We start from the raw sequence: 12,378 nt of genomic DNA, 5'->3' as shown, positions 1-12,378 counted from the left end.
GATTCGATCCCGGGTCTCCAGAATCGCGCCCTGGGCCGAAGGCAGGCGCTAAACCGCTGCGCCACCCAGGGATCCCAGCTACATAATCTTTAGTTGATATTAGTAGTATTAATTACAAACCCAGTAGCTCATCAAATAACTTGATGCAGCCTCAGTTCTTGGGATAACATTCATTAGACTTGCCATTACCGATCATCATTACTGCAACAGACTCAATGTTTATGGCCCCTCAAAATTGATATGTTGAAATCTGAACCCCCACAGTGATGGTTTTGGGAGGTGGGGTCTTTGGGAAGTGATTAGGTCTTAAGGGTAAAGCCCTCTTCAATGGGAATAGTACCCTTATGAAAGGAACTCCAGGGAGCTCTCTTTCTGCCATGTTAGGACACTGCAGGCCACCTACAGAATGGAAGAGGGCTCTCACCAGAACCTAACTATGTTGGCATCCTGATCTTGCTCTTCGAGCCTCTAGAACTGTGAGTAATAATTTCTGTCATTTATAAACCACTGAGTCTTTGGTACTTTGTTGTGGTAGTCTGAATAGACTAAGACAGTTGCCAGTATTTTTGATCTACAAACAATGGGCCCAATACTAAATAAATATTTTACTGATATTATCTCCTTTAAACTATGTAAACCTCAGTGAAATTGGTGCTGTCATTATCTCCATTCTACATGGGAGGAAACTGAGGCTCAGGCAAGCTAAATATGATGCCAGGTTCACCAGGTAGTAAATGAAAGAGCTGGGGCTCACACCCAGAAGTGATTTTGGATATGAGCTGATACCATAATGGGTTGAGACTTTAGAGGATAGTAAGATGGGAGTAGTTTTATTTTATATGTGGGAGGAATTCAAATTCTTGAGGGCTATGGTAGATTAAATAGTCCCTCAAAGATACAGGGTCCTAATCCCTGCACCCTGTGAACATTACTGCATATGGTTAAAGAGGACATCAAAGGTATGATTAAATTAAGGATCTTGAGATCAGGAGATTATCCCGAATTTTCCAAGTGGGTTCTAAATGCAACCCTATGTCTCTTTATAAGAGGCAGAGGGAGATTTGCACACAGAAAAAGAAGAGAAGGCAATGTGATCACAGCGGTGGAGATTGAAGGGATGTGATCACAAGAAAGCCAAGAATACTGGCAGCCACCAGAAGCTGGAAGGGGCAAGGAAAAGATTCACCTCCTGAGCCGTTCAAGAGAGTGTGGCCTTGGTGTCACCTGATTTCCACCCAGTAATACTGATTTCAGACTTTTGAAGTGTGAGAATAAATTTCTGTTGAGACACCAAATTTTTGATAATTTGTTTCAGCAGCCTCAGGAAACTAATACAGCTGACCCTTGAACAACAGGGCTTTGAACTGCACAGATCCACTTATATGCAATTTTTTTTCATTAAATACACGTATAATACAACAAATGTCTTTTCTCTTTGTTATCTTAACTTTTTTTCCAGATTATTTTATTGTGAGAATACAGTATATAATACATATAACATACAAAATATGGTAATCGGCTGTTTATGTTATCAGTAAGATTTCTGGTCAACAATAGGCTATTAGTAAAGTTTTGGGGGCTTCAAAAGTTGTCCTCAGATTTTTTTGACTGCATGGGGGAAGGGGAGTGTTGGTGCCCCTGAACCTCCACATTATTCAAGGGTCAGCTGAACAAATGCTAAGTAATATTTGGATCTCTGCCTATTTAAATATAATTCCAAGGGTGCAGATGTTGAATAAAATTTCCTACAACTGCGCAGTTGTGCTTAAATGAGGGCCACTAAGAACTTTTCTTTGTCAACTAAGAATGGTGGTTCCCAAACTTAGCTGAACACTGGAATCACCTGGGGAGATTAAAATTCCTAATTATCCAGCCACCACCCAGACCAATTACATCAGAATCTCTGGAGGTTGGACCCAGGCATAAGTTCTTTTTTAAGCTCCCAGATGATTAAAAAATGTAGCCATATTTGGGAATGGTTGAGTTAGAAAGTCAGAAACACCTCTATCTGTGCTTGGATCTCTGCCTGTAATTCTGGGCATGTATTTCCAAGTGCCTTGCTAAGTGCCCTCATCTGGTTGCCACGTACCTCAAACCAAATATATCAGAAACAGAGCTCATTCCATTATCTCTACACACTTGTTCCCTGTCCATGCACCCAGCATGGATTCTGGTGCTACCAGCTTCTCTGTCATCTCAGCACTCTCTTCTTCCCGCCTCTCTCCCTCACCCCCAGACAGACACTTCTCCCATCTGAGCCCTACGTGAGCTCTGAATGGGGTGGAGGAGACAAGTGGATGCCAACTTGAAGCCTTCCCTACTGTCCTGTAGAACTACTGCTTTTAAAAAATATCTGATTAATAAATTAAAGTTTTATGAAAGATAGCATTGGAAAAATGGGTTCTGCTTAAAGAATGGAAAAAGAAGTGAAAATAGTATAGCTGCATTACACATCCTGTGTCTTAAACAGAAGACCTATATTTTCATGGGAACTGTAATCTGCGGAGCTGCTAGGAATGGTAAACTTGATAGCTTACTGTGTCTGGGCAAACTGCAACAGGGAAGCTATAGGAGGAGGCCCAGAAACAAAAAAGAGAACCGTAAGAAGTCTGAAAGGGAAGGCAATGCATATCTTCAAAGCCAGAAGCTACTCCTTACTACAAAACTAGGAGACATTCTTTCCTTTTCATGTATGAGTAAACCAAAGTTCAGAAAGGCTCAGACGCTTATCCAAAGTGACACAGCTAATAAATTGTGGCTTCTAGATTTGAATCAGGATCTTACTCATCCCAAGGCCCCCAGACTTAAACTCCTAGTTTGATCTGTTTTCATCATCCTCAGTTTTCGTAAACTTCAGTGTGTGTACGAACACCTGGACTGTTAAAGATGCCAATTCCTAGGCCCAGCAGCTGGGAATTGATACAAGAGGTCCAGAGCAGGGTCCAGGCACCTATATTTTTTAAACCAGTATCTGAGGTGATCCTCATGTAAGCAGAATACAGACCACACTCTGAAAAACCTAACATATGTTTTATGCAGGATTTGTGGCAAGGGCGAGATGTCCTTGGCTTTACCCCTATGTTTTTTGCAGCATTATTTATAATAGCCAAGCTATGGAAGCAACCCAAGTGTCCATGTAGATGAATGGATAAAGAAGATGATATATATATAGATAGATAGATATTGATGATGAAGAAGATATATTATATATATATAATGTGTGTATACAATGTGTGAATATTACTCAGCCATGAAAAGAATAAAATTTTGCCATTTTCAACAACATGGATGGACCTAGAGGGTATAATGCTAAGTGAAATAAGTCAGAGAAAGAAAAATACCATATGATTTCACTCATATGTGGAATTTAAGAAACGAAAGAAAAGAACTAAGAGAAAGAAAGAACGAAAGAAAGACAGAAAGAAAGAAAGAAAGAAAGAAAGAAAGAAAGAAGAAAGAAAGAAAGAAAGAAAGAAAGAAAGAAAGAAAGAAAGAAAGAAAGAAAAGAAAAGAAAAGAAAAGAAAAGAAAAGAAAAGAAAAGAAAAGAAAAGAAAAGAAAAGAAAGAAAAGAAAAAAGAGAAAAGAAAAGAAAAAAAATCAAACCAGACTCTTAAATGCAGAGAACAAACTGGTTGTTGCCAGAGGAGAGGTGGGTGTGGGAATGGGTGAAATAGGTGAAGGGGATTAAGAATACACTTATCTTGATGAGCACTGAGTAATAGAATTGTTGAATCACTGTATTATACACCTGAAACTAATATAACACTGTATGTTAACTATACTTCAAAAAAAGAAAAATGTCCTTGGTTTCAAGAACTTGTTGAAACAGTTGCAGGCTATGAGAAGCTTATGCCCCTGCTTTCCAGAAAGTGGCTTTTGGGGCTTAGACTGGCTACAGGATTGGAGGATTGGGCTTCTGTTAGCATTCCAGCAAGATCTTACCAAGGGCAAGAGTAGCTGCCTGTCCCATGGGGAGCATCTGGTTCCTTCTCAACCTCCTAAATCCTATAGATCCCACATTTCTACAGAGCAGGTGAAGTGATTTTAACATTGCCAAGAGGACCCAATTTTAAGGTCAGATTTTGCAATAGCCAAATGCTGCTGCAGTAGCTGTCAGCTTTGTCCCCTTTGCAGCCTGCCTGAAAGAGAGCGATACAGACTCACTTATCTGTTGATCTGGCTCACAGCTACAGGATGCTTTCTGCTACCAAGGCTCAATAATGGCAGCTTTGAAGTCCAGCGAGAGTGTGAATTTATTGTTTTGTAAAGACCAGATTCCTGAACAGGTCATAAATTACCTTGTTAGACAAAGGCTTCTGGGGAAATGTAATGTGTTGAAATCCTTCAGTGGGTGATTATCCTAACACATTGCTGGCAGAGCAAATAACTGGCACTCAAACACCAAAACCCAACAGCTGCCAAACTCCAGAGACACTACAGCTAGGCTAGGCTTTGAAATCTTAGTTAACCTTTCTCCTAGGTGAGAAAGAGGAGAAAAAAGAAAGAGAATAGCAATTTTAAAAAAATTGACTTTACATTCCTGATCTTGTTTAGGAAAAGTCTGTTTTGGGAAGCCAATGAAATATAGCTAATTACTGTTAAAAAGACTTTGGTGGCATTTTTTTTTTCCTGGATCTCAAGAAGATTCCTTTTCATTTTTGGAACATTGGCTTTTTGGTGCTCATACCTTTCCTATCTGTCTAGGTGACCTCCTCACAGTTATAACTGGCATAATTAGCTCTTTGACAAAGGGCACTGATTGGTCATTATCTGATGATTCTTAGGGTCACTTTTCTACTCTTCAGGCCTGGCATGAAATATCAGCCTCTGTTAGGAACTCATCATCCTCTCTTACCTCCTCCAATAGAGTTTTTGCAATTTCTAGTTAGTTGGAAGACCTTGAGTAGATTCAAAATGCAAACTAAAGATAAAATCAGATCAAAATTTGGATTGTGAACTTTCTTTTAGAGTAGTATTTTTAAATGTGCATTGCACGGAATTTAGAAAATAGGGAATATTGAAAATACACAGAAGAAAAATAAGAACTACCCCACAGCCCATCAGCCAGCTAATAATAAAGCTGTTATTTACATTTTGGCTTAAAAATGGGCTTACACTGAACTTACTTCTTTTTAACCTACTTTTCCACACAGCTAGATATCATAGTCATTTGCTTATGTCATTGACAATGTATGTACAACATCTTTTCCAATGACTACAAAGTAGACCTCCTCCTAAGTTTGTTGGTTAGAAGATAGTGCTAAGTATTCCCCAGGTACTTAGTTGGTTAAAGGATGTGAAAGATAATTGCCTTCTTCTCTGTGGGTCAAGAGCATCATTCATTCATTTGTTCAGCAAATATTTATTGAGTACTTACTATGTTTCAGACACTGTTCCGGATGCTGTGGATACAGCCTGAGTAGTCCAGACAAAAATCAGTCCTCCTGAGGCTCTGTGGGAGTGTCAGTACACTTTTTAAAAGTTGCTGAATTCCTTTTAAAATTGAGGACTTGGGTTGCATATACCAAACACCCCTCAAACAAAGGCCACTGATAGTATATTAAATCTTAGGAATTAATGTTAGTCATCATAGAATATCATGTTTTTTGTTTATACTCCATCTAGCACAGGACCTGGTACATAGTAAGAGCTCAGTAAATATTGGTTGAACGAATTTATAAGTAAGTGTCTCCCACATAATTGAAGTTGGGTTTGCTTATCAAAAGTTAGGATTTCTTCCTGGGATTCTGGAAGGGAAACAAAAGCTAAATGTTATAGTGGCTCTTGTCTCCTTAGACATTTGTCCACAAAGGAGAAGACAAATTAAATCAGATAGCCTTGTCAAGAGTTGCCTCTAAGCCTGAGTTTTCTTGTCATGGACAGAGTGCTATGCTCAAGTACTAGAGACCTTCATATCTTGGCATTGCAACATGCCCTCTGGAAAGGAGAGGGCTGGGTCAGCTCTACATTGTTCAGACATTTTCAGGCAAGGAAAGAGAATCAGCTTATTAATCTCAGCAGCAAAGGAAACAGTTCTCTGCAGAGGATTGTGAGCTTTGGGGAATGCATTCAAGTATGTGCTGTCCCAGAGCAAGACATAGGCTTGATGTATGTGGTATTCAGAGACTCAGAAACTGGAAAAAACAGAGATTAGATCAAGTTCTTTTCACCTATTTGATTTGTGTCTGATGCCTACATTTTGACAGATAATTAGCAGGTCATATAGAGTACCTGGAAGGCACTGAAATATTACAATTTACGGGTAGCCAGCTCCAGATGGTAGACTGTATGTTAAGAGTCATACCAGAGTTGGATTGCCAGATCTCTGACACTTGGAAAAAATGATCATAGAAGATGTTTGAATTTGCTTTAAGGCAGAACCTAATAAATATGTGCTCATTGTGGGAACTGAAGCAGTAAATCTGTTATTTTTGCTAAGAACTAGCAAACTCTGAGAACAGAATGAGGTGAGAGGAAAGTTTGCTGAATTAGAGAGGGTGGAATAAAATGTGTAAATGTCACTGAAAGAAATGTTAATGAAGCAGAGCTAATTTCTGTAGGTGAGGGGTTTTTGGCCTCTAGAAGGATATAGAAAAAATGGCTGGTGGTTTGATGGTCAAAGTTTCTTTCTTAGAAGAGGAAGACCCACTGAGAGTTTGTTTCAGGTCTGTTTTATGTCTGATCTCCCTTGACTTTTGTACAACGTTGGATAACAATAAAATAATAATCAGCTTCTGTATAGAAAAGGGGAGTTGGGCAGCCCGGGTAGCTCAGTGGTTTGGCAGCCTTCAGCCCAGGGCCTGATCCTGGAGACCCGGGATCGAGTCCCACATCGGGCTCCTGCATGGAGCCTGCTTCTCCCCCTGCCTGTGTCTCTGCCTCTCTCTGTGTCTCTCATGAATAAATAAATAAAATCTTAAAAAAAAAAAGAAAAGAAAAGAAAGAAAAGAGAAAAGAAAAGAAAGAAAAGAAAAGAAAAAAAAGAAAGAAAGAGGAGTAGTAGCTGAGTCCTGCAGGTGGAGGAGTCCAGGCCTGGGCTATTCTCCAAACCTTTTATTCACCAGCCTTTTGAGAGCAGACCCCAGCCCCACTTAATTGTACTATTACTTGGGCAAGTTACTCACCTCTCAGGTTGACAAGAAAAACTTCAAGGGAAATGTTCTCTTCTGAGTAGAAACCCACAGATGATGATTAGGAAAGCAAATGAGTTTTAGAAATTCTATCCCTGTTTGAACTTGTAGGAATGCGTATCAACTCTAAGCCTCCTCATACCTATCCATGTGGCTGTGTCACAAATATTTCAAATTCACTGTGTTGAGAACATTGCGCATGTACCTCATAAATGCATCTGGGACCATCAGAGCCATCCATTGCCATCCCCACATGCCATTAGACTGCAAGCTCCAGGACAATCATGGAGTTGACGTCACTCATCACCATGCTCACAGTGCCTGGCACAGCACCTGGCATATTGCAGGCACTTGGTGTTTGCTTCACGAATGAAGGATTGTCTCCGCCTTCTGTCTTTAGGTTCTCCTTTTTCTAGGATCTCCACACACTGTCACAGAGCTGAAATACCAGTCCCATGTATTACCTACTTAAATATCTTAGAGGATACCCCATTGTAGGAAAGAAAATGTGTGGAGACCCTCCTGATAATGAACTTTGCTTACCTTTCTGACATCATCATGTTCTGTTCCCCTTGGCCCTTCTCTGAGCTCCAGCTGAAGAGGAACAGCTCAGGCCTTTACACCTCAGTGCTTTCCTGTATTTCTCATTCAGGCTAAAGACCAGTTTGTGAGGAACTAGAAAATGCCTATCCACACCCCTAAAAAAAAAGCCTTGAAAGTTTCTCTGTGATGGTTAGCATCAAAATCATGTTAGCCTCTGCATTTTTCAGATGAGATGGCCATGCAGATGCATTATGGGGAAATGCATTTGTCAAGAGGGAAATACTCATTTATTTGAGCAGACCTATCAAGGTTACCTTTAAAGATAAATGAAACTTTTACTGTTAGCGGAAAAAAAGCCTTAAATACAATCACTGTGCTGCAATATCACTACATGTAGGAAAAGCTCATATTCTGCCTCCAGTCATATCTTATCTGGGGACAGAAACAGTTTTGGAGCCAGTTATAGTTCTGACCCTCAAGAAGGGGCAATTGTTGCGGTGACTTGGGGATGGGAGTGGTGTGGTTAAGAGAGTGGCTGGGAGAGCTTCTCCAAGAAACTTCTGGAAGAGGGTTAGAGAACACTGGGAAGAAAAGCAGACAGGGATTTGAGGCCTAAGCTCTGCTCAGGTCTTAGTCTTCTGGTTTGTGATCCACCTTAAGATGTGAGCTCAGGTTTATGGGCACTTTATGGGAACACCCAGGGCTGCAAAATTTATTTTCCATGGCACCAGAACATGTACCTTTCAACTTCTTGTCAGCCCTCTCCTACCACAGAAAAACAAAACATCGCCTTCCCTCCCCACCCCAACTTCTTTTCTCCCTTTTTTTTTCCTCTTTGCTCCACTCAAAAACTATTTTCTACTTCACTAAGCCCATTAGCTGAACCAACACTGTAAAAACTTCATTTTGGTCCTCTCTCAGCTTAGGGACTCTTTTCCTAAAATTCTAAGGAGGGTAGTTTTGTGGGTACATAGGGAAAACCTGAGCTCTCCAAAGAAGTGAAGTTATGAACTAATAGGCTCAGTGGCCAAGTTCTTGGGGAATTTGGGGCTTCTTCATTAACATAAAGAGTATGTTTCTCTCAGGTTCTGAGTGAATTGGTCCTATCTGTATGTTCTTACTCTTGAAAGTTAATTTTGCATTTTCTAGTTTCTTGGTGCCGTTCAAAACTCCTCCTAAGACTGGCCCTTCATTTTTCTTGCTCTCCTTTGGGCCTCTGGATGTCAGTGAGAAAAGTCTAACAATGACTCGTCTTTTGAGAATGTGAGTCCCTGTGGGTATCTAGCAGGTAAAGAGGAGGTCATGGAAGCAGCAGCATGGTCATTTCGTCAATATTTCCTTTTGAAGGCATGGAAGCTCTGGCTCACCAGCCTGCCTCTGCTTGACAAATGATGAAGATAATGAAAGTGAAGGTGCAGAGCGGAACGGCCAAGGCAGTCTGGGCACGTCTCTCATCACCACCTGTTTGGTGAGCTTGTGTTTATTCCCTGCCTTTGAAGGGCTGGCAGGCTGTGTGGCCTGGGCCTGCGAACACCCAAATCCTGGAGCAAAGAGAGGTTGGAAGACAGATGAAGGGAATACTTTCAAACAATATTGCTTTCTCTAATTAGTGCAGACAGAGAGCCCCCCGAGGAGTTTCAGGTGACCTCAGCCTTGCAAGGCTCCGGTATTTCTCAGAACCGACAGGGGCTGGAAACCTTTTCACTTTGCACAGACTGGTCTGGGAATCTTGAAAGAATCCATTTTCTTCTGACCCACAGTGCTTCTGGGTGTGCATGTAGTGGGTTGGGGGGTGGGGTGAAAGATTCTCTAAGACATTTATTCTCATTGTTCTTTTGGTTGTGATAAATCCCATGCACAGAAAAGTCTGCATTCCTAGGTCCTTCTGTTTGAGGTTCTATTTGAGACCTGACTAGGAAGCCCCAGGCTGCCCTGTGCATGACCTCTTTTGATCATGCCCTGAAAGTTTATGTTTCTCCTTCTTTACCTTTGCATACTGTAGAGGAGAAATTGTAATAATGCTTACTGTGGGCCAAGGCCTTTTTTATGCTCAGGGCTTTGGAAGACAGTAATTATCATCACTAATGAAGAGAAAACTCAGTTTTATAGAGGCCAGCAACATTCTAAAGCCCCATAGCAGATATCTCATAGAGTTAGGATTTGCACCCAGGCCTGTCTAGCTCTTAGCCACCACACCATCCTGCCTCTTTTGAGAAAAGGATGGTTAATATGGGTTGTGTTGATACAAAGCAGCCTCCTGAAATCAGCTTTGCATAAACGAGCAGCAGGAATGTGCACATTTCACAGTGCACATTTCACAGTAGCTGTTTGAAACCTCAGGACTAGCAGATTGGCAGGGCTGTACTATGTTAGGAGTCCAACATGCCAGATCCTATTTGTACTATACTATCCCTGACCATGAGAGCTTGAGGAAATCACCTGAGCTTTCTGTACTGATTTCCTCATCCAGCAAATAATACCTATATTTTCCACTTTGCAAAAATGGTTTTGAAGGAGCTTTGTGGACTAAAAACGACCTTATGACCATAAGGGCCACCTGGATGAGGCATTTTCAAAATAGAGCTGTGAGTACAGAAAATTTTTTGGCATATTTTATATTTTCATGATAGGTCACTGATATGTTTTTAGATATGTGAAACCTTCACAGTCTCACCTTCAAAATCACAGTCCAGTAAGATCCTAGGCTTCTTTATGTCTGAGTTACAACAAATAAAAGAATACCAATCCTCTGTACTTGTTAGAAAACGCAACTTCCTTGAAAGTATTGTCTTGGTGGGTATTCTGACTCAAATGCTTCCCAGTCTGGTTAGATTTTTTAAGAATGTAATATGACCATCTTCTGTGTTGTTTATTGGGCAGTATGTTTCATGCCTCATTTGCCCTCAAATTCATATTTTAATTCATCAGAGTATTTGTTCTGCCCTGTGTGTATGTGCTCTCACTCACAGTCACTGAAACCTTTGCACTTTAAACATTGGCCAGATGATAGGATATTTATTTTTTATTTTGCCATGTTACATGATTTCTATATATTTTTTTAAAACCAAAAGAACAAAGGAAAAACAGTTAAGAATTTTGCTTTGAATAAGCAGCCAGTGACAGGCTCAAGATGATGAGGGTCAGTTTCTACTCCATACACACCTCTTAATTACATGCAGCCTAAATTGGGGCTCTGACCTGGATGGCCTGTTATCATGTACTCTGATAGGTGCCATCCACCAGTGTCCATCTTTCATGTGAGTCCATAATTTTGTCCTCCCAGCAGGCAAGGGGACTAGAGCCAGGCTGGTTTCCTTACAATTACTAAATAGTAAGAGCCAATAATTATAAAATTCCTAAGGAGGATCCCCCTTTTAGCAAGTTCATCTTCTCTCCCTCTTCTTGCCAATTTCATACCTACAATCACATCCCAGTGGGGTTGGGAATTTTATTATGTTTATTGGCAATCTGTTTTGTAGACTATTTTTAAACTGCCATGGACTTAAAAAGATATTAACCTTAAGGGTAGATCATTAAGTTAATCATAGTTCCCTTATTATATTTATTCTTTTATTCCCCATTCTGATTCCCTAGCATGCTTTCAATGTTAACCATTTCAATGTGTCTATACCATGTGTACGCATGTGTGTATGAGATTGTGTTTTTGTAAATGGCTATGAGCTTTCATCACTGATTTTTTTTTCCCCTCTGTACCCAGCTATCTTGGGAGCTTTCAGGTCACCATGGATGTGTTTCTGTTTTTTTGGCAAGTGAATAACGTGTATACACATAAATCTACCATTTTCACTTAGAAACGTAGCCAGAGTTCTTATAAATTCTGTTGCAATGAGTCTTTCTTTTACTCACATCTCTTGAGAAGTCACCTACCTGATAGAATCTTAACCTTTGAAAAGTACTTCTTGTACTTTTGAGTACAAGTACAATGAGATGATTATCTCATCTTTGAGAAGGAGGGGATTGATGCCAAGATGTGATGGAACTGAGAGGTAGAGGGAACCAAATACTGGCAGACGGGTGGTAGGTGAGATACCTAGGTCTGACATTAGGTTAGCCACTAGGCATGAACCCTTGAGAAATTTACATAAACCACCAAAGCCTCAGTTTTCTAATCTGGAAAATGGATTTAGTATCTGTGTTATAGTGTTGAGTTACAGTTAAATGAAATAATATATTGACAAGCACCAAACTCAATGCCTGGTATATACGAAGCATCCAGAGGGTGTTGGTTGGATCAAAAGATCTCTTATGGATAATTTGAAGTTTCATGCCGAATTTGGATAGTAGGGAAGAAGCCCTTACCTGAGATGACAGGAAAAGAAATGTTTGAATTGCTGCAAGGGGCTCATTATATTTGCCTAAAAATGAAGGCATAAGTGCAGGGAATAGCCATTGGCCTTTGCAGAGTTACTTAACAAAGAAGAGTTGTGCAGGAAGGCAGAAACAACATTAAGATACCTATATCCTTTTAATATATTGCTTCTCTATTTCTCAACTGTGAACACAGTGGCTGTCTCTGAAATGGGAGTTGAAAGCTTGATTCCTAAGATTCAGCTATGAGCCTTCGTTTCTTTACCAGTCAGAAAGTGGAAGGGTCAGCATTTCTCAGTGGGGCAATGCAATTCTTCACTGCATGCGACAGACCCAGGACTGCAGAACAACAGTACCCAGGGCCATTGTTACCCC

General features: G+C 40.4%; 1 long non-coding RNA gene across 17 annotated transcripts in view; it reads left to right on the top strand.

The window, feature by feature from the left end:
• LOC144303314 (uncharacterized) overlaps nucleotides 1-12,378 on the top strand; it is a 395,489-nt gene that overhangs the window by 126,486 nt on the left and 256,625 nt on the right. For 6 of the 17 annotated variants that reach the window (XR_013370381.1, XR_013370384.1, XR_013370371.1 and 3 more), the window contains 2 exons: nucleotides 385-476; nucleotides 9,022-9,142. The exons of 4 other annotated variants lie outside the window; for them this stretch is intronic. This is a non-coding gene — a long non-coding RNA (uncharacterized LOC144303314). Of the gene's footprint in view, nucleotides 1-384; nucleotides 477-1,047; nucleotides 3,422-9,021; nucleotides 9,143-12,378 lie in introns of those variants that run through there. 7 more of the 17 variants (XR_013370376.1, XR_013370367.1, XR_013370370.1 and 4 more) reach the window with 3 other exon arrangements.

Source organism: Canis aureus, chromosome 32 (assembly GCF_053574225.1).
Source record: "Canis aureus isolate CA01 chromosome 32, VMU_Caureus_v.1.0, whole genome shotgun sequence".
Classification (NCBI taxonomy): domain Eukaryota; kingdom Metazoa; phylum Chordata; class Mammalia; order Carnivora; family Canidae; genus Canis; species Canis aureus.
The sequence above is the reverse complement of the archived record's forward strand: the minus strand, read 5'-3'. Positions and strand labels throughout refer to the sequence as shown.